This window comes from Salvelinus fontinalis, chromosome 6 (genome assembly GCF_029448725.1).
Source record: "Salvelinus fontinalis isolate EN_2023a chromosome 6, ASM2944872v1, whole genome shotgun sequence".
NCBI lineage: Eukaryota > Metazoa > Chordata > Actinopteri > Salmoniformes > Salmonidae > Salvelinus > Salvelinus fontinalis.
The window spans coordinates 42,484,246-42,511,609 of NC_074670.1; positions in this window are offsets into that span (position 1 = coordinate 42,484,246).

Sequence of the window (27,364 nt, forward strand, 5' to 3'; positions counted from 1 at the left end):
GATATTTCCGTCGGGAGGGGGGTTATAAATTAGCAAACTTTCTAAAAACATTTTTTTCTTTGTCATCATGTAGTATTGTGTGTAGATTGATGTAGGAAAAAAACGATCTAATCATTTTCAGAATAAGGCTGTAACGTATCAAAATGAGGAAAAAGTCAAGGGGTCTGAAAACTTTCCGAAGGCATTGTATATCTATCAGATATCCATTCACCAGTCTATATATTTCAGGATGCATAGAACATCTTAGTTGTTATTCTAGTATCAGTATAATATTCATGAGAAAGTTATTCTAAATTGCGTATTCAGCTTGAGAATTACACTACATTCCTACCATCAGGAAAATGTATAATAGACATTTTTATGTTTTTCCTTCAATGTTATTTTCATATATATTTATTCTTGGATAAGCCTTTTCCAGTTATAAGCAGTTCCATTTCAGCCAAATGCATATTACTGTAATGTCTAGCAGGTGCATTATTTTCCCTCCATTTTCTCCCTCCATTCTGGAGACCAAACCAGGTTAAAATGGGAGAGAAGATTCCTGACCATAATTAATCAAATCAAATCAAATGGTGTCTGTCAGGCCCGTATAAACAGAGCAGAGGAGAACAAGGCAGGTTTTTGCTCATTCACTCCTGTGATCCCCAAATACTTAGGATGATTTAACTTTAGAACCAGCCAGTCCTTCTCCTCTCGTTCTAAATGGCGGCTCTGCTGTATGGCAAATTATTTACTATCGGCCCTGCTGCTGTTAAAAAGCTGCATATTGTTTTATTCATAAGTGTGGCCCGTTCCGTTCAGAATCACACTGCAGCTAATGGGAGACTAGTCTTTCCTCACTGTCAGTTCACCCAAACAGAGCAGCCTCCACAAAATGGTTGTCTTGTTTAACCTGTTGAGGATGGGGGCGCTGTTGTCACTATTTATGCTAATCGTGTAATTTTTGAAACGGCTTCCCACAAAATTCTTGATCGTACAATATGCATACTATTATTATTATTGGATAGAAAACAGTCTATAGTTTCTATAGGAGTTGAAATTTTGTCTCTAAGTGGAACAGAACCCATTCTACAGCAATTTCCCTGACATGGAGTCAGATTTCAGAAATGTTGGCCCCTGATCTGAAGTCAGTTAAAAGGCCACAGTTATTGCTATGAGTATACGGACACTGCTTACGTCTTCCCCTGGATGCCTTTACGTGATGACGATTTGAATGGGGTCGATTGCGCGTTCACAGGCACTACAAATTAAAAAACCCTGTAGCTAGGAACTCTTTTCTTGCTGCGTAATGCGCCTGGAGGACATCGACCCGCACTTGTTCCAAGCATTAGTGGAGGGAGTAATATTACTCTGGTCATGTTTCTACTCGTTATGGGAGTTAAAAACATCATAAGGTAGTTAATTTAAAGCGTTTTATAGCAATTTATATCCGTTTAGTGCGATTTTGGGACATTTATTTCTGAAACGCTGTGAATTGCTGGGCACGCTTCCAGTTCATCCCGAACGCAGTTGGCATTTCCACATGGCAAGAGGACAGCTTTCCACCAAAAGACGATTAGACCCAAGAAAGGATCCTTTGCCCAAGATACTGATGGAAGAACAGCTCAAAGTAGGACATTTTTATTATGATAAATCGTGTTTCTGTCGAAAAATGTTAGTGGCTTAGGACGCCATGTTTTTTGACGTAGCTTCGCTTGGCGCAAACTGTATTGAAAAGTAAGGATAATTTAAAAAATGTAATTCCGCGATTGTATTAAGAATTAAATTGTCTATCAATCCCTGTCCACCCTATATTTTTTAGTCACGTTTATGAGTATTTATGTATAAGAGTAGATCACTGTCTAATATGGCGCACGGACATTTTCTCACCAGCTGGGCTACATTTCACATTGTCTAACCATGATTTTGGTGGCTAAATATGCACATTTTCGATCAAACTCTATATGGATTGTGTAATATGATGTTACAGGAGTGTCATCTGAAGAATTCTGAGAAGGTTAGTGAAACAATTAATATATTTTGGCGATGTTGACGTTATCGCTCACTTTGGCTAGAATCAATGCTGGGCTGCTATGTGCTATGTGCTATGCTAATATAACGATTTATTGTGTTTTCGCTGTAAGACACTTAGAAAATCTGAAATATTGTCTGTATTCACAGGATCTGTGTCTTTCGATTAGTGTATGCTGTGTATTTTTACGAAATGTTTGATGATTAGTAAGTAGGTAAACACGTTGCTCTATGTAGTTATTCTAGTCCATTTGTGATGGTGGGTGCAATTGTAACCTATGCCATCTACCTGAAATATGCACATTTTTCTAACAAAACCTATCCCATACCATAAATATGTTATCAGACTGTCATCTGATGAGTTTTTTTGTTGGTTAGGGGCTATAAATATCTTAGTTTAGCCGAATTGGTGATAGCTACTGGTGTTGGTGGACAAATAAAAGATGGTGGATTATGCTAATGTGTTTTTAGGTAATAGATGTACATCTTTACATATTGTGTCTTCCCTGTAAAACATTTTAAAAATCGGACATGTTGGCTGGATTCACAAGATCTGTGTCTTTCATTAGCTGTATTGGACTTTAATGTGTGAAAGTTAAATATTTTTTAAAAATATTTTTTTTTGAATTTCGCGGCACTGGTTTTTCAGTGGGGGTGGGGGGGGAGTGCCGCTAGCGGCACCCTCATCCTAGACAGGTTAAATCACCTGAGCGATGAGTTCAGTGCCTCTACACCACAGGTGTCAAACTCATTCCACGGAGGGCCGAGTGTCTGCGGGTTTTCGTTCCTCCCTTGTACTTGATTGATGAATTAACATCACTAATTAGTTAGGAACTCCCCACACCTGGTTGTCTAGGGCTTTATTGAAAGGAAAAACCAAAAACCTGCAGACACAAGGCCCTCCGTGGAATGAGTTTGACACCCCTGCTCTACACGTACAGTGTACACCAACGATTACCACTTGACTCATGGCTGATTTCTGACCAGTTATAAATTCACAATAGTACAGGGCAGTCTCGACCAGCAGGTCTGGACGTTCATCCATGTTTCTCAAAAGTCAAATTTCGAAGTTGTTCCAAACGTTACATTTCGAAGTGTTTAAGATTAAGTTTAGGGTTAAGTATATGTCACGTTCCTGACCTTATTTCCTTTGTTTAGTTGGTCAGGACGTGAGCTGGGTGGGTATATTCTATGGTTTGTGTTTCATTGGTTTAGGTGTGTCTTATTGGCCTATAACAGTATAGGCATTAACTCTGAAATCTTAAGGTTAATATAACAATAATATTGTGTAAATATCGCTAAACTAACTTGCTAACATCCTGTTGTCATATTTGCGTGGATGTTGTCATCAACCAAAAACAGGGTATGCTATCATTTGACTTTTCAAACTTTTTTAACTTCATTGCTCAAAATAACAGCACCGAACCAGACATGACTTGTCACTGTCAAAGAGGCTTTATCTATGTTGGTTGTTGATACGTCCTTGCACTTTAAAAAGTGATGATGTCAAGGTGAGTGAAATAACTAAACAACCGATATGTTTGATGTTGTCGATGTTTGATGCCATAAAACTTGGATTAATCATGTCATAACTTGGTTAGTACAGGCGAGCACATCAGCGGTGGGGCGTAAATGATTGCTCTCTGTCTCATAGAAGTAGTTGCAGTGTTTAGCTGTATTTAGTCAGCTAACTAGTTGGTTGTTTTGTCTTGTTTCTATCAATGTCATTTATATGGAAATGGCCCAAGCTGCTTACTACAGTATAGCAAGCTATCTAGGTAACTAGCTAGTTAGTCTGTCAGGCAAGACAAATGTGTTTATGGCGGTAAATTTGGGCAGCGCTCACGAAGAATCAACCAAAGCTGTCACTTTTACTAGCTAGCCATACAGGCTAACAACTGTCTAGCCACCGAAATGAAGGCTAGAGTAATGTGTGTTTATCTGTTGGGCTTAGGTTGTGGCTTGTCATGTTTGCGAGGTGCAAAGTTTCCTAGGCTAAACTTTGCCTCGTTTTCCTATTACGTGACAGCTTAGCGGTCATGTTCGGGTAGTAGATTACGGTGACCACATTTCGTGAAATTAAAACCAGGGACATTTCCAGTTCTATCGGTCAATATATCATTAAAATATCCAATATCCAACAAGACTGAACTGTCCAATCTGAACAGCAATTCAGTGGTCCTGGTAGTCTGGGTAGAATAAGAGCAGAAGAGAACATGAGCAAAAATGAATTTAAAAAACAGACAATAGTATATATGAAATACTTAACATAATAAAGAAATAAGATGATGATGAGATTGGTAACTACATAATATACTTATACTAACCTAATCTGTATATTTCTCAGAAGAATGTATCTTCTTGATGATTGCTATGTCTTTGGCCAGCTTCTCCATGAACTCCTGGCAGACGAAGTTGAAGTTTGTCTTCACAATAAGTATGGCCTTGATGGTAGGAACAGTGAACCTATTTCTTGCTGCTGTCCATATATCATTCATTTGGGAGAACACTCTCTCGACTGGTGCACTGCTTCCAGGTAAGCACATGACAACAGACAGTAATCTAGCCAGGTTAGTCTGTGGGATGTTGTTCTCTTTGAAGTGGGTAACCACCGTGCGCCATCTCTGACTAAACCGTGTCTCAGATGTTTTCCATTCTTCAAGCGATATTCTCTTTAGGAACTTTTGCTGGCCAGTAACCTCGTCAAACAATGCATCCTCATTGATGGTCACATCGGGGCATTTTTCCTGCAGTGTGGCTGCTGCCTTCTGAATCTCTTCATGCTGAGGTTACCTTTTTAAAAGGAGAAAATGTTAATAAATATTATCTGCTTGCAAGTAGTTCACAGCCGTAGTGAAGACTGATTGGGATGTTTTGAGAAAGCTCTCTTTAGACATTGCTCGATTTTCCTCTAGCTCTCTCAGAAGTCCTCTGAACAAAACTGGAATGAAGTTGTCATCACGTCAATTTTGCCTCAATGTTTCTCAGAATTGCAGCTGACTCCACATCACAGCGGTCCTGGCCTTCAAGCATCTCGATTGTGTCACTGAAAACGGTCAGGTTTCCATGGACAAAGGCCAGCCAAAGTTCAGTCAGTGGATCTTCGAACATTGTTCGCAGGACAACAGGGCATTTGTCTTCACAAAGAAAGAAGGATTTCAATGGCACATACATTTTCAGCACTCTTTCTAGAGCTGACAGAGGAGCTGTTCTGGCCGTGTTATGAATGATGTGGGCAGGACAACCTAAGCTAATCGCCTCCCGCTGCAGAGCATTTTTAACTTTGGTATGGACATTGACCCTCCCCAGCCTATTCAGTCCTCCAAAGTTGGTATTTGTGTTGTCGGCAGAGAATGCCACGACTTTGTTTTCCAGGTTACATTTTTGGATGACCACCAGGACCTCAGCTGCAATCTCCTCTGCTGTTTCTCCTTTCAATTCAACAAAATCAAGCAGGTTTGTTTCCACAGATGTGTTGCCATCATATATCTTACAATATCTGACTAGTATTGGCAGCAGCTTTACATGTCCATGATTGGACGCATCAATGGACAGGGACACAAATTCAACCTGGTCTAGGTCCTGTGTTACCAAAGTAGTTACCCATGGTGTAAACCTGTTACTCACTATGGCATCACATTTTGTCCTAGCACATGTAAACTTCGGCTCATAAAGCTTCCGTGTCAGTTGTGCTGTGCAGCCCAGAGATCTGTAACTATGATTATGTTGCATAGTGTGGTATGCAAAGACATCCATCCTGCACAGCTAAATCATATTCTTCTTGGGAAGGCTCTACCTTCTTGAAGAATGTGGTGACAGAGGGCATACCAACACGGGCAATCAAGAGAGTCTTTATGCCTTTTTGTCTGTTGATGTTCTACCACTGCCGTTCTTCCCCCGCTGCCAATTGAAAAATAGGAATTACAAAGGGTGCAGTTAACCATTCTATCCTCTTGACCTGAGCGTATAAATGGACATTCTCTCATGTTGTCATTAAAATGGCATTTCCGTTTCTTGGTAAGAGCCATTGTACCTCCTCTGTCTGCTCTTCTTCACTCTCCGTGTGTCACTCTTCTTACTCTCTTAACTTTTTCTTCTCCAATCTTTCTGCTCCTCTTTTCTTCACTCGTCTTCCTGCTCTTTCTTCCTTTCCTTCTCTTTACCTTTCCACCTCACTCTTCCACAGTCTCTTCGCTTCACTCTTTTTACTCCCTTAATCTTTCCTTCTCCTTCTCCAATCTTTAATAATAAATAGTACACTATTATATAAAATACTTTGGTTAACAGATTCCCATTGCTTGCCTCATTTTTGTATTTTATCTCAAAAACATTGGTTGGAATAATAAATTGGCAGTCTCTGTAATCATATTTTTACCTTTCCTCCTCTCTCTTTCACTCTTCTTCCTATCCAGTCTTCCTCCTCTCCTTCCTCTCCACTCCCTAACAGTAAACATTATGCTGATGTTATCCATGAAAATGTCAAAATATATGTTCACACTACTTATTATAATGCCAAACCATTTAAATTGTAATCTACAAATAAATATTCTCATAATTAATTGTGCATTAATTTAATATAATCATATTTTCAAAATAGCCCGTCCACTGCATGTTTACATGTGAACGTATTTTAACCTAGCTACCATGACAGTAACTAGCTAACCTAAATAGACAACTTAGTCGACATAGCTAATGTTAGCTAGCATAACCTATTATAAAGCAGATCATCTATCTATATAATAAATTGTGACATTATAACATCATTAGCTGGTATCTCAAATGATTGTAACTTACCTGGCTTGACGTTTGTGGTGATGTTGTGGATTCACTTGACACTTGCTAGCTTCTGGCTGAGTTTTCCACAGCAGTTTTCTCTAAAACTAGCATGAGAAAGTAGTTCAAAGAAGAAGAGTGAATGAAGCTGAAATAGCTACCAGCCCCCTCTGCTGGACAAAACAAGCACAACGCGATTGAGACGTCAACCGGTAGACTCTGCTGTCCGGTCTTTCTTGCCACGTAAAATATTATTTCCCTTTGCAGTCTGTTTTTAATGCACAGTTAAAAACGGGGACATTTCGGGGGACAGTTCCAGCCGGGGACAGGCCACTAAAAACGGGGACTGTCCACGGAAAACGGGGACGTCTGGTCACCCTACAGTAGATGCCCATGCAGTGGAGCTCGTGCATGTGTGTGTGTGTGTGTGTGTGTGTGTGTGTGTGTGTGTGTGTGTGTGTGTGTGTGTGTGTTTGTGTGTGGAATGGGAGGCACACAATTTATTATGGAAACCCCTTATTAGGAAGAGAGTATGTGTATGGTTAAGAAAAAGAATGAGAGAGATTATGTTCCTGACTACAATTGTATCCTATTTGTTGCTCCTCCTCTCCTTCTGCAACTCTGTTCCTCGAGGTCATTGAAAGTGAAGGAAGTGATGTGGAGAGTCAAGGCTCAGCAGCAAAAGGCAGGGAGGAATAGGAGTTAGAGATGATTGGAGGGGTAGAGATGTGGACGAGTGAAGGAATGGAGGGAGAGAGGAAGAGGAGAGTGAAGAGGATGGAGAAAAGAGTGGAGGGAGAGAGCATCTTCACAAGGTCCTTTGCTGTTGTTCTGGAATTGATTTGCATTTTTCGCACCAAGGTACGTTCATCTCTAGGAGACAGAATGCGTCTCCTTCCTGAGTGGTGTGATGGCTGCGTGGTCCCATGGTGTTTATACTTGCATACTATTGTTTGTACAGATGAACGTGGTACCTTCAGGCGTTTGGAAATTGCTCCCAAGACTGAACCAGACTTGTGGAGGTCTACAATTTTTTGGCTGATTTCTTTTGATTTTCCCATGATGTCAAGCAAAGAGGCACGGAGTTTGAAGGTAGGCTTTGAAATACATCCACAGGTACACCTCTAAATTTGAGTCAATTAGCCTATCAGAAGCTTCTAAAGCCATGACATCATTTTCTGGAATTTTCCAAGCTTTTTAAAGGCACAGTCAACTTAGTGTATAGAACAGCTTCTATCTCAAGGCCATCACACTGTTAAACAGCCATCACTAACATTGAGTGGCTGCTGCCAATATACTGACTCAACTCCAGCCACTTTAATAATGGAAAAATGTATGTAATAAATGTATCTACTAGCCACTTTAAACAATGCCACTTCATATAATGTTTGCATATCCTACATTGCTAATCTCATATGTATATACTGGACTCTATACCATCTACTGCATCTTGCCGTCTTGACGTAATGTATCACTAGCCACTTTAAACATTGCCACTTTTATATGTTTACATACCCTCCATTACTCCTCTCATATGTATATACTGTACTCTATACCATCCACTGCATCTTGCCTCTGCCGTTCTATACCATCACTCATTCATATATTTTTTTATGTACAATTTCTTATTCATTCCTTTACACTTGTGTGTATAAGGTAATTGTTGTGAAATTGTTAGGTTAGATTACTTGTTGAATATTACTGCATTGTCGGAACTAGAAGCACAAGCATTTCGCTACACTCGCATTTACATCTGTTAAACATGTGTATGTGACAAATAAAATAAAATTTGATTTGATCTAAACATCTGACCCACTGGAATTGTGATACAGTGAATTATAAGTGAAATAATCTGTCTGTAAACAATTGTTGAAAAATGACTTGTGTCATGCACAAAGTAGATGTCCTAACCAACTTGCCAAAACTATAGTTTGTTAACAAGAAATTTGTGGAGTGGTTAAAAAACAAGTTTTAATGACTCCAACCTAAGTGTATGTAAACTTCTGACTTCAACTGCACATGTTCCAGAATTTATAATGGATTATAACACGAAAATGGGTGTGGTTGACCATCTTGACCAACTGAAGAGCTATTCAATATTGTACGCACAGGAAGAAAATGGTGGAAGTCTGTGTTTTGAGGGATGTTCAACATTTCCATCATAAATGCGTACAATGTGTGGGGGAGCCTACAAAGGTCCCTTCCCAGAAACTGCAGGCACTGGTCCCTGAAGGCATTCAAAATGCAGCTTGTGCATTCACTTTGTGAAATGGCTACAGTGGCAGGAAGAGGGGAGACAAGACTGTGGCACCAGGGCATGTTGACCGAGTTCTAACTCATTTGAAAGCAGGTGAAGTTTGACGGGCACAAAAGAAGGTGTGTGGTGTGCATCCGGAGTGGACATAGGGCAACGAGTGGGAAATGTGTAGAAACCTCCTTTGTGTGTTCTACGTGTTCTGTGCCCCTTTGCAGGATGGGGCCGTGCTTCCAGAAGTTCCATGACATGTTGTAGGCTAAATGCAAATACTAAAGTGACAGTGTGAAATATGATTTTGTCTCTGAACAGTTGTTGTGTTTTGCATCTTCTCTCTTTATCTGTCTCTATCTAATACTTGTTGCATTCACTGAATTGTTGTCAAAGTAGGCTACTATTTCTACGTTTTGTGTCAGGCCTGGTCTGTAATAAATCTTATTGAGTGAGATTACGTACATTTTTAAATAGTCTCTGAATAGATGTTGACATTTTTGCATTGTTACAATAGTAAGAATCGTTGTCAATCAAATAGTCTACTCTGTGTGGGTTTTCAAATACTTTCAGAATATTGTCCTCTGGTCATATATTGGATAATTGTTTTATTTATATGTAAATAATATCTATAAGTATAATAGGTAAGTGAGTAACTTAGTCAAATTAAAATACTCTAGGTTGTTGTGTTGAGTGTTAATCGTTTTTTGATAGTGAGTGTCTTTACACAATGGAAGACTAAATTAGTGTTATTCCTATTGACATGAATGTGTCATATTAAAAATGGTGTGCTCTTTAAAACTTAACTTGTAATTTGTTCTTCGTTTTTTAACTGTCTGTTTGTATGAAATGTGTGAGAAAATTAGCTTTATATTGAAAGTTCTCAGTAATCTACAGCAGCATTCTAGAATTATATTGAGGTCTAAAGGGTTAATTCAGAATGGTTATGTAAGGTTTGGGATAGGCTTACATTTTTTTATTAAAGAAGTTCTATCACTGGATTCAAACTTGTAATCTTTGGAATCAGAGGCAGATCCTTACATCATATTTCTAAGTTGTTCCAAATGTCAAATTTTGAAGTGTTTAAGGATACGTTTGGGCATTAACTCAGAGATCTTAAGGTTAGACATTAACCCCGAATAGTTAAGGTAAGGATTATGGTTTAGGATAGTATTTGCAACCTAGGTTAGGCATTAACTCTGAATGGTTAAGGTAAGGGTTAATGTTTGGGATAGGCTTAAAGCAAAAAATTTAAAAACAACTTTCTATCACTGGATTCAAACTTGCAACCTTTGAAATCATTGGATCAGCGCTCACTGTTGCCCCTAGTGGCCAGTTTCCACTTCATCTCCCGATCTCCTCAGATATGGATGGACGTTGAATATTGATTTGTATCACGGTGACCTGGCTACTTTTCTAATATCACACAAATGACTGAAACAAGCTGAGGTAGCCTATATGTGTATATACAGTATATACACACATATAGGCTACAGTAAGCTACTAAATTAGATTTCCAGTGGCACACTGACTCACCTAATGATGAAGATGACGCCATAGGCTGCTCAATGTGATGGTAGTGGCAATAGCCTTTCTCAAGCTGAGCAACTTTGAAAAACAGTGCTGCTGTTAGCTACCAACTGGGAGTTGTTGAGACAAAATGTATAATATTGATTCTACAGAGAGATTAGTCCTCTCTTTTCAGCAGCAGGCATTTTCTTTCCAACGATTTGTTTCGCAGTTGTATTTTCAAATATGCAAAAGGCAAACAGACAGCTGCAACCAACCATAGAAATATAATCCATAGATGGCAGTTCCCATTCATGCCAGGACTGGCATCCATTGCTAGTGTACGCATGAGTTCAACAGTCAAATTGCCAGGGTAAGAGATAACAAAACCCTTCTATGGATTATACAATGTCTTTGGAAAGTATTCAGACCCGTTTTTCCATGTTTTGTTATGTTATGTTACGGCCTTATTCTTAAAAACAGAAATACCTTATTTACATAAGTATTCAGACCCTTTGATATGAGACTCGAAATTGACCTCAGGTGCATCCTGTTTCCATTGATCATCCTTGAGATGTTTCTACAACTTGATTGGAGTCCACCTGTGGTAAATTGTGCAAATGATCCAACAGTTGACAGTGCATGTCAAAGCAACAACCAAGCCACGAGGTCGAAGGACTTGTCCGTAGAGTGCAGAGACAGGATTGTGTCGTGACAAAGATCTGGGGAAGGGTACCAAAACATTTCTGCCAGATTGAAAGTCCCCAAGAACACAGTGGCCTCCATCATTCTTAAATAAAATACGTTTGGAACCACGAAGACTCTTCCTAGACCTGGCCATCCAACCAAACTGAGCAATTGGGGGAGGGCCTTGGTCAGGGAGGTGACCAAGAACCCGATGGTCACTCTGGTAGAGCTCCAGGGTTCCTCTGTGGAGATGGGAAAACCTTCCGGAAGGACAACCATCTCTGCAGCACTCCACCAATCAGGCATTTATGGTAGAGTGGCCAGACGGAAGTCACTTCTTAGTAAAAGGCACATGACAACCTGCTTGGAGTTTGCCAAAAGGCACCTAAATACTCTCAGACCATGAGAAACAAAATGCTCTGGTTTGATGAAACCAAGATTGAATGTTAAGTGTCACATCTGGAGGAAACATGGCACCATCGCTACAGTGAAGCAAGGGAGACTAGTCAGGATTGAGGGAAAGAGGAATGGCTATAGAGTGGCGCAGTGGTCTAAGGCACTGCATATCAGTGCAAGAGGTGCCACTATAGTCCCTGGTTTGAATCCAGGCTGTATCATATCTGACCATGATTGTGAGTCCCGTAGGGCGGTGCATAATTGGCCAACCATCATCTGTGTTTGGCCGGGGTAGGCTGTCATTGTGAATACAATTTGTTCTTAACTGACTTGCCCAGTTAAATAAAGATTCAATTTAATATTTATCCTTGATGAAAATCTGCTCCAGAGCGCTCAGGACCTCAGACTGGGCAAAGGTTCACCTTCCAACAGGAAAACAACCCTAAGCCCACAGCCAGTGGCTTTGGGACAAGTGTCTGAATGTCCTTGATTGGCCCAGCCTGAGCCTGGACTTGAACCAGATTGAAAATCTCTGGAGAGACGTGAAAAAATCTGTGCAGCGATGCTCCCCATCCAAACTGACAGAGCTTGAGAGGATCTGCAGAGTGTGCCAAGCTAGAAGCGTCATACCCAAGAAGACTCAAGGCTATAATCGCTGCCCAAAGTACTGAGTAAATTATCTAAATACTTGTGTAAATGTGATATTATTTCTATAAATTTGCTTTGTCATTATGGGGTATTGTGTGTAGATTGATGAGTAAAAAAAACAATTTAATACATTTTAGAATAAGGCTGTAACGTAACAAAATGAGGAAAAAGTCAAGTGGTTTGAATACTTCCCGAATGCACTGTATACACTATATAGTTTATTAATAATTTTATATTAGTAATTACTTTGTTTGCCTCTTGGGCCCCCTCACGGACCTGGGCCCAGGGGCTTCATCCCCGGTAAGTCCCTGCATTAGCCCGGCCCTGTCGAGCAGCATTCATTCACAAGACAATGCATACTGTATGTTTCTATACAATTTCAACATGTGTGCAAATCCATTGTGTAACATAAGACCAGTTCCTGACATGGTTTCCATTATGTGGTATTTATCATAAGCCTACCTTAGATGGCCAAACTCTGAGGCTTTTTGTCCCACGAAGAGTGGTCTAGCTACCGAGTGTAACTTTGTAATTTCCTCAAATTTATCTCAAACGCCTTCCCATAACGATTGCTTGATCTAAACCTGGCACTGGACCACACCGCTACACGCAGCCTGACCAGGGGATTTAACTGGCTGTGTATTGTCGGGGTTAATTGCATAAAAGCAGAATATGATATACAAGTTCTTTGGTTTAGACAGATTTTTTCTTCTGATGCTGAGGAGGAAAATATTACCTTACCACTACAATTACGGTCAAACATTAATTTAAAAGGTGCATGAAGGATAGAGGTTTAGCAGACATATCCCCTGAATGCTGATTCTGGGCTTGTTCAGACGCTCCCACGAGGAGTGGTGTTCGGCTAGCTAGGCAACGTGCTATGTTTGCCGAAAAAAATAAATCATGCTCTGTGGGTCTCTGAGGGGCTGGGCAGCTACATGCACAAGTGTACACACTGGAAAGACCAGGGGGGGCTAAGGGGGGGGCTATGGTCCGAGACAGACAATTCGCTGGCTCACATTCTCATGAAGAAGCAGAAAAATACATCCAAGAATACAAGGAAAGCCAAGTGAATTACAATTTAGTTCCTTTCAGTTATTTTCAACACCAAGCTGTTCAAAGGCAATGAAAGTAACAAGTCTTTGACAATCACCAAGTGGATAGAACTCATTTGAAGTATGAATGTGTCTTTGTTCACGATGCGAGACTGGAATACAATGCTGTGCATTTGAACAGCCCACAGAGCAAAGTGCTGGAGTAATTTGTGATCTCTTTAGAGAGCTCAATGATGTTAAGGTGGCTATTACAGTTTGTATTCCAGTGTACGAATAAGATCATCCATCATAAATTAACCACAGTATCTGAATGGGAATGATTCAGAATTGGAAGAAGAATTTGCACATAATCATTTTGTCTATATATTATTAGAGCACTGCAGTGGGTATGAATAAAAGGACAAAGCCCATGTGAAGAAACCAATTCCAACTGACATGGGGGCAAGTTGTTAGATACAACCAGTGTTCTGTTGGGAACTGAATGAAAAAGTTTGCAATGTTGATTAAGCAAAGAAGGTAAAGGGAACCACCCAGCTAGCACATAACGTTCTGAGAACTAAATGTTTCTAAGTGCTTGGAGAGAGTGTGGTTGTGCTATGGTTATTTTGCATACAACCTTCCCACAACTTTCTAGTAATGGTGCAGGAGAGTTGCTTGGCTTTGGAAAATTCTCAGCACATTTAAGGAACTTGACAACAAATAATATTGGTATTTCATTACTTTAAAAGAACGTTTCCTAAAAGTTCAAACATGGGTACATTACATTTTTGTAATGTTTTAGGAACATCCTCCAACTGGTTTGACATTGAGAATGTTCTCAAATAGTTCTGAGGATGTTAACAACGTTATTCTGTGGGAATTTCAGTACTTCGGAAGAACGTTTCCTACAGGTTTACTCATGATTCTATTTAAAGTAATATTCTCAAATTGTTACAAGAATGTTAAGCAACAACCCACTGGGCAAAAACTGGTTGAATCAACATTGTGTCTACGTGATGATGTTGAATCAACGTGGAAAACTGATTGGATTTGAAAAACAACGTCAACGTCAGGGAATTTTGTCTTTTTTTCACCCAACTTTTAACCTAAATCCAATGACATGGTGCCATTTTTTTTTGTTGATTTCACGTTGAATTCCCATTAGTTGACAACTCGACCAACTGTAAATCAAAACTAGACATTGAACTGATGTCTGTGACCAGTGGGAACATTCTTCTGTGGGAATTTCATTGTTTCAGCATAAAGTTTCCTACAACAACATTTCTCTGTGGGATTTTGAGTATTTCCATAGAACATTCCACACAAGTTCTGATGTGGTTCTATTTAATGTCATATTTTTACTACTTTCTGGGAATGTTCTCAAAAATGATGTGACTTCTAAGCCGTTCAGAGAATATATGGTTATCTTTTATGTCAGTTCTTGGCAATATTCTGAGAATGTTCTAAAAAAAAGAAAATTCTACAGATTAACATTAATTAGCTTCATCAGTTGAATGATAGGGTAACATTTTTATTTCTGCCTAAATAGACATACCGAAAAAATAATTTTTCATAAGAAGGCCATAATTAAGAACTGGTAGTTTTAGAAAGGTATTGAACTCACCTTTCTGGTCAAAAAAGTTATACATTGCTGAGGTGTACTCATGTACATAGTACAAATATTATGAAAAATTGAATTATATACAACTTACAAAATAAATATCATACTTTGTGATATTGGCATTATTTCATATAACTGCCAACAGATAATTTCCTCCTATAAGTCCATTAGGCATGCAGAGACACCATTCAAATGTGTGCAGACTCGATACAACTTAAGCTTTAAGTACGAAGTGATTAGTCCGCCTGTGACCAAAGGAAAGTGGTCTTGAATTCTCTAAAATTATTTAGTATTTTTTCATGTTGAGAGCTCTATATTTGGCAGAGAAGATCAAAGTGAGATGAAATTAGTATTGTTGCAGTTTCTCTTATTTCATATGCACAGGGTTGAGTTTCACAGGCAGAGACAATTGTTTGTTTGTCTGGATAGGCCAGAAAATGTGACACGTCACTCCCTATGCAAATGTAGGGTCTGAAACATGACCCTTCAAGTCAGCTCCGCTGGACAAGTAGTAGCAGAGAACAGAGAGATGGGTCTTTCTTGCACTATACAATGTTCACGGGTGCTTTGTACACCAAAATGTAAGTCGGAACCACTCAAAGTTCCCAAAATGGTAGGACATAATATCTAAAATGTTTAAATTCCATTCTCAGAATGTGAATAAAGTTTTCCACTAAAATCACTAGAAACTTTAGTAGCCTTCAGAAAACACACATTTAAAAAAAAAATTACATTTACATTCTGTTCTAAAAACATGAAGAAAACGTTCCATAAAAACAAAAGAAAAAAGTTATTGTTTCCTTCGAAATGTGGTCTGTTTGAATGGACTAAAATGAACAGTTTTATATGCGTCAAATAACATGGCATTCTAGCTCCATCCTGGTGGCGCAGTGGACTAATTCCAGGGATAGAAAACAGAAGATCATATGTTTGAATCTCACTAATGCACATCACAAAAAAAATGTAACTGCTTGCATGATTAATCCATGTGGCCTACTGTAACTGTGCTTGGAGTTCAAAACACTTAACGACAAATAAACTAACTTTCAATAATAACCATAACAAACCTTTCACAACATTTAGAGAATGTTCTCAGAATGTTATTTCATTACCTTCAAATAACCTATAATTTCCATTCTCAGAGTGTTAACTTCTCTGGGATAGGTGGCAGTATTTTCACGTCCGGATGAAAAGCATGTCCAAAGTAAACTGCCTGATACTCAGGCCCAGAAGCTAAGATATGCATATTATTAGTAGATTTATATAGAAAACACTCTGACGTTTCTAAAACTATTTGAATCATGTCTGTGAGTATAACAGAACTTATTTGGCAGGCCCTTCAGAATAAAAAGATTGAGGTCACCGTCTTTTCAACATTTCATTGGGAATCCAGATTTCTAAGGGACTTTCTTGTAGTTCCTATTGCTTCCACTGGATGTCAACAGTCTTTAGAAATTGGTTGAGGCTTGTTCCTTTGAGAAATGAAGAAGTAGCACTGTTCAGAATGAGGCTCAAGAGAAGTGTACTCTTTGTTAGAGGCGCGTGACCTGAAAGCTAGCTACACATTGTTTTCGTCCGGTATTGAACACAGATTCTCCCGTCTTAAATTTTATCGATTATTTACGTTACAAAATACCTAAAGTTGTAATACAAAAGTAGTTTGAAATGTTTGGACAAAGCTTACAGGTAACTTATGAGATATTTTGTAGTCTAGTTGCGCAAGTTGGAACCGATGTTCTTCTGGATCAAACGCGCCAAATAAATTGACATTTTGGATATATATCGACGGAATTAATCGAACAAAAAGAGCATTTGTGATGTTTATGGGACATATTGGAGTGCCAACAGAAGAAGCTCATCAAAGGTAAGAAATTAATTATATCTTTATTTCTGCGTTTTGTGTCACGCCTGGAGGGTTGAAATTGGATTGTCTGTGTTTGTTTACTGGGGTGCTGTCCTCAGATAATAGCATTGTTTGCTTTCGCCGTAAAGCCTTTTTAAAATCTGACATGTTGGCTGGATTCACAACAGCTTTAATTTCGTGTATCGCATGTTTGATTTTATGAAAGTTAAATTTTTATAGTAATTTATTTGAATTTGGCGCTCTGGATGTTGGCCGGTGGGACGCTAGCTAACTTTCAGGGAACCAGAGTAAAACGTTCTCAGAACCTCCATGCAACCAAAAAAAGTATGTTCACAGAACAGGCAAAATGTTTGTAGAAAATCAACAAAAAAAAACCTTTCAGTTTTACCGGTCAGGAAATGTATGGCCTCGTTCCTACAACCAATGTGAAACCAAAAACATACGGTCCAACAACTTCCAAGGAACAAACTGTGCTAGCTGGGCTGAGTTTGAAGCGTTTGAGGTAATGTGTGAAGTCTGTCAAATCACTGTATATCATTGTACTCAACAAACCAGTTTAACTATATTTGGTTGGACATTACTCCCTCTCAAACCTCTCCAACTCACCTGCAGTTTCTTTCCACGAGAGGCAGAGAAGATGACCATAAGAGGGGTGAAGTGGAACTGCGGTGAAGTGGAACTGCTATATCGCAGAAATTAATGAGCCAATCAAACAGAGAAACAGAGCTTAAGACTCCACCAGAGTGAGGCCTGTTGGAGAGAAAGAGGTGCATGAAAACTATTGTTTTCCATTAGTGGGTGTGTCATTACACATTTGGTTTATGTACACACATGAACTGTAGTGTTTTATTATGGTATTTAAAAATGCATTGTGGTGAGAAGTAGTGGATGATGTGTTAAATACTAAACCGCTTTGATTGCCAAAAGGAAAATAGTTCTTTCTGTATTGTGCACGGTACTAAAAATAAGATGTATTGTGCGGGAAGTATATCTGAGATAGACCCATTAGTGCAAAGAAAACTACTGCTTTAGTGTGTCATATCTTTAATTGTTATGGTTATTAATGCAGTTACATCAGGGGTGGACTGGGACAAGAATTTGGCCCTGGCATTTCAGCCACAGAGTGTCTGTCTGTCTGTCGTCTCTGTCTTCGCTTCTCCTTGTGCTCCTTTGCTGTCTGTCTGTCTGTCTGTCTGTCTGTCTGTCTGACTGACTGACTGACTGACTGTCGTCTCTGTCTGTCACTCCTACGTATTAATTGCTATTTCACATTACACACCCTTAAGTGATCCTAGCATAAATCCTGATTAAATGTTTAGTTTATGCTTACACAAGCGCACATGCCAAGTGAAAGAAAATCAAGTATCCTGGTAGGCTGTAAACTGTTCAGAATGAGTCTGATGTCATCAGATCATTTTTATGTCTATCTGCTGCAAACGTATGGCTATTGTAAGCTGAAAGTCACAACTTTCCAATACTCCTCACCTCACCCCGCCCCAAACTCCACCCCAAACACAGTTACCAGTCAAAAATTAGCTGTTTACCTAAAAAAAGGTCTGTGGCCAGGGAGACATTGTGACCAAAGAGAACAGATGAAATTGACATTGTTTCCATCAAGCCAGCTTCTTTCTATGGTGCTACCCATTTCAGGGTTAGGAGGACTTGAAAATGAGCCGGAGCTGAAAGGATCACCAAAACTGAAGGTATTCTGGTTTCAGTGCATTTTATAAAAAAAACAAACATATAGTCTAGCCTATGAATATGTAGGCATACTGTGTAATAAAATTGATAACTAAAGAAGGTTAAAAAAAAATATAAGAGAAAATGATTGTGTACTAATAACGTGAATGTGTTTTTGCAAAGCAGACAACCATGCCGACAATCATCTGTGAATATCAGTGGACAAAGGGCGGGACAACGGCCACACTAAAAAAACGCATGGTTGCCACGAAAGCGGTTAGTTTTACTAGATTCTTAAAATGAGTACTCAGCATTTGTTTGGAGTCACTATTACCACCCTGCATACCACTGCTGGCTTGCTTCTGAAGCTAAGCAGGGTTGGTCCTGGTCAGTCCCTGGATGGGAGACCAGATGCTGCTGGAAGTGGTGTTGGAGGGCCAGTAGGAGGCACTCTTTCCTCTGGTCTAAAAAATATCCCAATGCCCCAGGGCAGTGATTGGGGACACTGCCATGTGTAGGGTGCCGTCTTTCGGATGGGACGTTAAACGGGTGTCCTGACTCTCTGAGGTCATTAAAGATCCCATGGCACTTATCGTAAGAGTAGGGGTGTTAACCCCGGTGTCCTGGCTAAATTCCCAATCTGGCCCTCAAACCATCATGGTCACCTAATAATCCCCAGTTTACAATTGGCTCATTCATCCCCCTCCTCTCCCCTGTAACTATTCCCCAGGTCGTTGCTGCAAATGAGAACGTGTTCTCAGTCAACTTACCTGGTAAAATAACGGTAAAAATAAATAAAAAATTAATTCATAATTGATCTACCATTTCTATCATAGGCCACTGTAATCGATGGGAGCTCAGGGCGGTACCATTCTGCTCATCTGATGAAGGTGCAAATGGATCGGATTCACACTTTGAAGAACAAGATCGAGTCGTTGAAGGAAGACCAGCAGAAAGAGTAACATTATCTGAGGGCAGTGATACCGGCGACAGCTAATGCATTGGTCCAGAGCCAGGCGGCATTAGCGGAGAGTCAGGCAGAGAATGACTTGTTGAAGAGGGCGAGGAACGAGATGGAGTCACAATCCATGCCAGGCACACCTGTGAACTCTGTAACTCCACTTCCGACAGGCAGAGTCAACATACCTGGCGGGTTCGTCAGGTCATCGGTTCACCCTGACATATCCATTCATCTTCGGACAACAGAGCTTGACCAAGGCAAATGTGGCTTAACAGTGAACCTCCGGGTGTTCATCATTAATACTGAGTCTCATGGGATTCTGTCCATGACTGACGCAACCCGAAAAAGCATTAAAGACAGAGTTAATGAGTACTTGAGGTCACCGAGAAAGTCTGGCCTTCTCTCCCTTATGTAAGGAACTAGGCACTAGGCACTTTCCCATGTTTACTACAGTATGTACTGTAGGCTATGTTTACTTGTCAGACTGCACAGCAGACTAATAAATACATGCAGGTGGCTTATATCTTCAAAATACTTTAAATGCTTTATTATCCAAATGTAAAAGCATATATTGTTCAGGACTTTATTTCTTCATGAGCATCTTTATGCTTTTGTTAATTAAAAAATGATAAAAAATACTCTTTCAAAATGCCCCTGTTTATTTCGTTATGGATCCATAACGAACTATTATGGGAATAAATATCACTGAATTACAGAAATTTTGGAACAAAGTTATCTAATGAATGTAGACAAATAGTTTCTTACTGGAAAATACTGTTTCAAACACATATGGTTACGTTGTAGAGTGCCATTATGGCTATAAGCAGGTGCAGTTGAAGTCGGAAGTTTACATACACTTTGGTTGGAGTCATTAAAACTAGTTTTTCAAACCACTCCACAAATGTCTTGTTTATCAAACTATAGTTTTGGCAAGTCGGTTAGAACATCTACTTTGTGCATGACACAAGTCATTTTTCAACAATTGTTTACAGACAGATTATTTCACTTATAATTCACCTTATCACAATTCCAGTGGGTCAGAAGTTTACATACACTAAGTTGAATGTGCCTTCAAACAGCTTGGAAAAATCCAGAAAATGATGTCATGGCTATAGAAGCTTCTCATAGGCCAATTGACACCATTTGAGTCAATTGGAGGTGTACCTGTGGATGTATTTCAAGGCTTACCTTCAAACTCAGTGCCTCTTTGCTTGACATCAAGGGAAAATCGAGCCAAGATCTCAGAAAAAAAATTTGTAGATCTCCACAAGTCTGGTTCATCCTTGGGAGAAATTACCAAAAGCCTGAGGGCACCACGTTCATCTGTACAAACAATAGCACGCAAGTATAAATGCCATGGGACCACGCAGCCATCATACCGCTTAGGATGGAGACGCGTTCTGTCTCCTAGAGATGAACGTACTTTGGGGAGAAAAGTGCAAATCAATCCCAGAACAACATCAAAGGACCTAGTGAAGATGCTTGAGGAAACAGGTACAAAAGTATCTACATCCACAATAAAACGAGTTCTATATCGACATAACCTGAAAGGCCACTCAGCAAGGAAGAAGCCACTGCTCCAAAACCGCCATAAAATGCAAGACAACGGTTTGCAACTGCACACGGGGACAAATATCGTACCTTTTGGAAGAATGTCCTCTGGTCTGATGAAACAAAAATAGAACTGTTTGGCCATAATGACCATCATTATGTTTGGAGGAAAATGGGTGATTCTTGCAAGCCGAAGAACACCATCCCAACCGTGAAGCACGGGGTGGCAGCAGGGACTGGTGCACTTCACTTCACAAAATAGATGGCATCATGAGGAAGGACAATTATGTGGATATATTGAAGCAACATCTCAAGACATCAGGCAGGAAGTTAAAGCTTGGTCGTAAATTGGTCTTCCAAATGGACAATGACCCCAAGCATACTTCCAAAATTGTGGTAAAATGGCTTAAGGACAACAAAGTCAAGGTATTGGAGTGGCCATCACTAAGCCCTGACCTCAAACCTATAGAAAAAAATGTGGGCAGAACTGAAAAAGCTTGTGTGAGCAAGGAGGCCTACAAACCTGACTCAGTTACACAAGCTCTGTCAGGAGGAATGTGCCAACATTCACCCAATTTATTGTGGGAAGCTTGTGGAAGGCTACCCGAAACATTTGATCCAGGTTAAACAATTTAAAGGAAATGCTACCAAATACTAATTGAGATTATGTAAACTTCTGACCCACTGGGAATGTGAAGAAAGAAATAAAAGCTGAAATAAATAATTCTTTCAACAATTATTCTGACATTTCACATTCTTAAGACAAAGTGGTGATCCTAACTGACAGGGAATCTTTACTACGATTAAATGTCAGGAATTGTGAAAAAACTGAGTTTAAATGTATTTGGCTAAGGTGTATATAAACTTCCGATTTCAACTTTAGCTGGAATTGCCTAGAAGGAGGGTAGGGAGAGATTTCTATCATCAAATGTATTTCTTAGTTAGGTTGGCTGTATCACAACTGGCCGTGATTGGATGCAATTTCAGTTTAATCCACCAGAAAAGACTAAACAAATAATACAACAAAAAGTATTATTATTATTATTATGTATGAGATCCGACCGTTATTGGGATTACCATTTAGCGGCACACTATTTGCCCAGCTTTTCTCTCCCTCTAAAAACAGAAATAAAATCTTTTGGCCTTTACAAATATGATGCTGGCCTTTATTCAGACTACAATTGCTCACATTCGTTTTTTGAAAATGAAATAACCTTCAAAATAGCGTTATAAATTATCAAGTTGATGCCACAGTCATATAGACCGGCACCTACGTATATAAAGCTGAGTGACTTACTCATTCATGGCTTTGGATCAAAATAAATAAGTACCAACATTCTTTCTGATAGTCTTTAATCTTAAGGCTAGGCTTCCCGCTAGCGGGACACCTGTCGACAACATCGGGTGAAATTGGAGGGCACGCAATTCAAATAAATAATTGTAATATTAAACATTTATGAACATACAAGTATCTTATATTGTTTAGAAGCTTAAATTCTTGTTAATCTAACTGCATTGTCCAATTTACAATAGGCTTTACAGCGAAAGGAAACCATGCGATTGTTTGAGGACGGCGCCCCATAATCAACATATTTTCCAACCAGCACAGGCTTCATAAAATCACAAATAGCAATTAAATAGATTACTTACTTTTGAAAATCTTCCTCTGATTGCAATCCCAATGGTCCCAGCTACAACATGAATGGTCGTTTTGTTACATAAAATCCTTCTTTATATCCCAAAAAGTCTGTTTAGTTGGCGCCATCGATTTCAGTAATCCACTCGTTCCAACATGCAGACAAAGGAGTCCAAAAAGCTACCGCTAAACTTTGTTCAAACAAGTCAAACTACGTTTCTATTTAATCCTCAGGTATCCTAACATGATAAACTATAATATTTAATTTATAAAGAAATATGTTCAATAGAACATTTTTATTAGTAAGTGTGCGTCCTCTTCGCCGCACGCCGACAGACTGATATTTTCCCGGGACTCTTTGTACAAAAACTCTAAATTATTGCTTGTTGTTGACGTTAAGGCTAATCTGAAGATGGTGCTGGCTAAAGCTAAAACTGGCGAGTGTAGAGAGTATAGGGATATTGTTATCTACGTCGGCACCAACGATGTTAGGATGAAACAGTCAGAGGTCACCAAGCGCAACATAGCTTCAGTGTAAATCAGCTAGAAAGATGTGTTGGCATCGAGTAATTGTCTCTGGCCCCCTCCCAGTTAGGGGGAGTGATGAGCTCTACAGCAGAGTTTCACAACTCAATCGCTGGTTGAAAACTGTATTCTGCCCCTCCCAAAAGATAGAATTTGTAGATAATTGGCCCTCTTTCTGGGACTCACCCATTAACAGGACCAAGTCTGGCCTGTTGAGGAGTGACAGACTCCATCCTAGCTAAAGGGGCGCTCTCATCTTATCTACGAACAAAGACAGGGCTCTAACTCCCCTAGCTCCACAATGAGATAGGGTGCAGGCCAGGCAGCAGGCTGTTAGCCAGCCTGCCAGCTTAGTGGAGTCTGCCACTAGCACAGTCTGCCACTAGCACAGTCAGTGTAGTCAGCTCAGCTATCCCCATTGAGACTGTGTCTGCGCCTCGACCTAGGTTGGGCAAAACTAAACATGGCGGTGTTCGCCTTAGCAATTTTGGGGCTCCCCTGAACAAGGCAGTCAACCCACTGTTCCTAGGCCGTCATTGAAAATAAGAATGTATTCTTAACTGACTTGCCTAGTTAAAAAAAGGTAAAAATAAAAATCTCACTGGAATAAAGACCTCCTCCATTCCTGCCATTATTGAAAGATATTGTGATACCTCACATCTCAAAATAGGGCTACTTAATTTTAGATCCCTCACTTCCAAGGGAGTTATAGTCAATGAACTAATCTTGATGTGATTGGCCTGACTAAAACTTGGCTTTAGCCTGATGAATTTACTGTGTTAAATGAGGACTCACCTCCTGGTTACACTAGTGACCATATCCCCTGCGCATCCCGCAAAGGCGGAGATGTTGCTAATATTTATGATAGCAAATTTCAATTTACAAAAAAAACAATGTTTTCGTCTCTTGAGCTTCTAGTCAAATATGTTGATACCAGATGTGTACCAAACTCACTAAAAGTGGCAGTAATAAAGCCTCTTGAAAAAGCCAAACCTTGACCCAGAAAATATAAAAAAAACTATCTGCTTATATCGAATCTCCCATTCCTCTCAAAAAAAACTGCCTCCCTGAAGACAAACAATGTATATGAAACGCTTCAGTCTGGTTTTAGACCCCATCATAGCACTGAGACTGCACTTGTGAAGGTGGTAAATGACCTTTTAATTGCGTCAGACCGAGGCTCTGCATCTGTCCTCGTGCTCCTAGTCCTTACCTCTACTTTTGATGCCATCGATCACCACATTCTTTTGGAGAGATTGAAAACCCAAAATGGTCTACACGGACAAGTTCTGGCCTGGTTAAGATCTTATCTGTTGGAAAGATATCAGTTTGTCTCTGTGGATGGTTTATCCTCTGACAAATCAAATGTAAATTTCGGTGTTCCTCAAGTTTCCATTTTAGGACCACTATTGTTTTGGCCCTGTCCGGGGGTATTGTCGGACGGGGCCACAGTGTCTCCTGACCCCTCCTCTCTCAGCCTCCAGTATTTATGCTGCAGTAGATTGTGTTGGGGGGCTAGGGTCAGTCTGTTATATCTGAGCCTGGGAGCTCAACACAAAAACAATCTACAAACTTCAAAGTGTGTTCTATCCAATGGTACCAATTATATGCATATCCTCGTTTCCGGGCCTGAGTAACAGGCAGTTTACTTTGGGCACGTCAGTCAGGCAGAAATTCTAAAAAAGGACCCTAGCCTGAAGAAGTTGTTTAATAAGGAAGGGTTTTGGTTATGCTGACCTGGACACCATGTACAGTATTATAATATCCCATTATGGGCTGTTAGCAGGACAATATACCTTTACAAACGCATCTGTATTTTGATACTTTGTGGATGGGTTCTCCTCCGATTGGTGCATCGCAGTGCAAAATACGTTGCTACTGATGCAGGTTCGGTACCTATGCCGGGAGACCCATATGTAATTATTGGCGGTCACGTCACTGATAAAAATATTTTTCGAGATACTCTAGGCCTATCATAGGCGACATGATTCTCACTAGTGTTGAGTAATGTGCTGTTAAAGGTGGTGTAGGTCTTATTTATTTAAAGAGCATATTGAAGTTAGAAGCAATAGTATTTGAAGCAAAAGCCTACCCGCTGTGTTCAACTATTTTAGAGACAAGCATGGGAACTGGTCTTGATAAATCAATGAGATTGTTATGTTCACTGAATCACCATTTGGGTATTGGTTAGATAACAATTATACAATTAGGGTGTGAAAATGTTATGATCTTGGTACTGTAGCCTTCTCCCGACCATCACGTTGTACAGCGCCATATTTTCCATTCAATTCTAACAGGGTTTTTCATTTTCTTGGAATAGAAACACCATAATATTGAACAAATTAGTAAAGCAAAATTCTTAAAATCAGTCCCAAATACTATGCTTTTACAAAAAAAGTTTATAAATTCTCTAGTACAGCCACAATTGAAGGATATCAAATGCTTCTCAAAGATGCCCTCTGGTGATCAAATTAGCACTAACTAGCTTTAATAGTTACAATGGCTGACACTTAAACAAGGTGCCATAGAATTCTGCGGCACCATACAAGCTGTTCTGCAGTACGCTGTAACTTTTAAAGGACTAACCACTGTATGTCACGTAGAGTAGGCCAGAAGGCTAAACTGAAAAACCTAACCTCTATCAAATAAAAAGATGGCAGAGCCGCAAAAGTACTTCTGTGCAAGGGTGTTTATTTACATAGTGAATCTGGAAGAAAAACAATAGCACTGCCATCCAAAGTATACATTATAGGGACAGCTTAAAAACAATGCTTCTCCATCAACAGCTCTATCCAAAATGGTTCCCCTCTTGAACTGAAAGAGAGGCTCCTTTTGTAGGGGAAGCCCCTCCCATCAGAACATACCCAGCACTAATTAATTAAGCAATTACCTTCATGAAAGCCTACATTTTCCACTCAGCTAAACACAATGAATGATATACATTGCAACATGTTTCTCATGATACAATATACCAATATAACACATTTACAAAGACCCATCCCTACTGATCTTTCAATATGCCCATTCACATGAACAAGCCATTCAGGACAGGCACTACAAAGCCAGCCTGATTACCGTAGCTCTGGTCCTTATCTCAGCATACCCGGAAGCTACAGAGATGGAGCGAGAGGAACAGAACAAAACAAACAACGCGCTCATCTATAACATCGATAAGTACAAAAAAATGTTGCTTAAATTAAACATGAACGCTTGTCTGTATACTCTTTAAACCATAAACTGCTGCTGGCGGGAGGTAAGAATAAAGTGAGAAATGTATGTACTAAGATAGGGATGTTAACTTGTGTGTCGACCCACATTGCTAACGTAGCTAATAACAGAGCAGGGAGGCGCGATGAATGTGTGTCAGTGTACCAAACGCTGCCCGCAGCCAGTGACGGACTTCTCCGTCACAGTATGTTATCCATCGAGGAGCTAACCTCACGACGGAAGTACTCTATAAGCACTGAACCAGTCATAAGCTGTGTGATCCTGGTTCATGACTTCTAATAACTTTCCTCCTGAATGGAGGGTTCTATTTATTAGTGGCATGTACTTCCTCACCCTCCCGGATCCAAACACACAACCGCATATTTTCACCATGTTTCCACTGCATAGGTAGCTTTCACAAAACCGACAAAATAGAAATAAAATTTGTCACTAACCAAGAAACAACTTCATCAGACGACAGTCTTATAACATGTTATACAATACATTTATGTTTTGTTCGAAAATGTGCATATTTGAGGTATAAATCATAGTTTTACATTGCAGCCACCATCAAAAATAGCACCAAAGCAGCCAGAATAATTACAGAGAGCAATGTGAAATACATAAATACTCATCATAAAACATTTATGAAAAATACATGGTGTACAGCAAATGAAAGATAAACATCTTGTGAATCCAGCTAATATTTCCAATTTTTTTAAGTGTTTTACAGCGAAAACACAATATAGAATTATATTAGCTTACCACAATAGCCAAACACACAAATGCATTTATTCACCGCAAAGGTAGCTTTCGCAAAAAACAGCAATAGATATAAAATTAATCACTAACCTTTGGACAACTTCATCAGATGACAGTCTTATAACATCATGTTATACAACACATTTATGTTTTGTTCGAAAATGTGCATATTTAGAGCTGCAAATCGTGGTTATACATTGTGAATACGTAGCAACATTTCCCCAGAATTTCCGGAGATATTTTGGACACTCACCT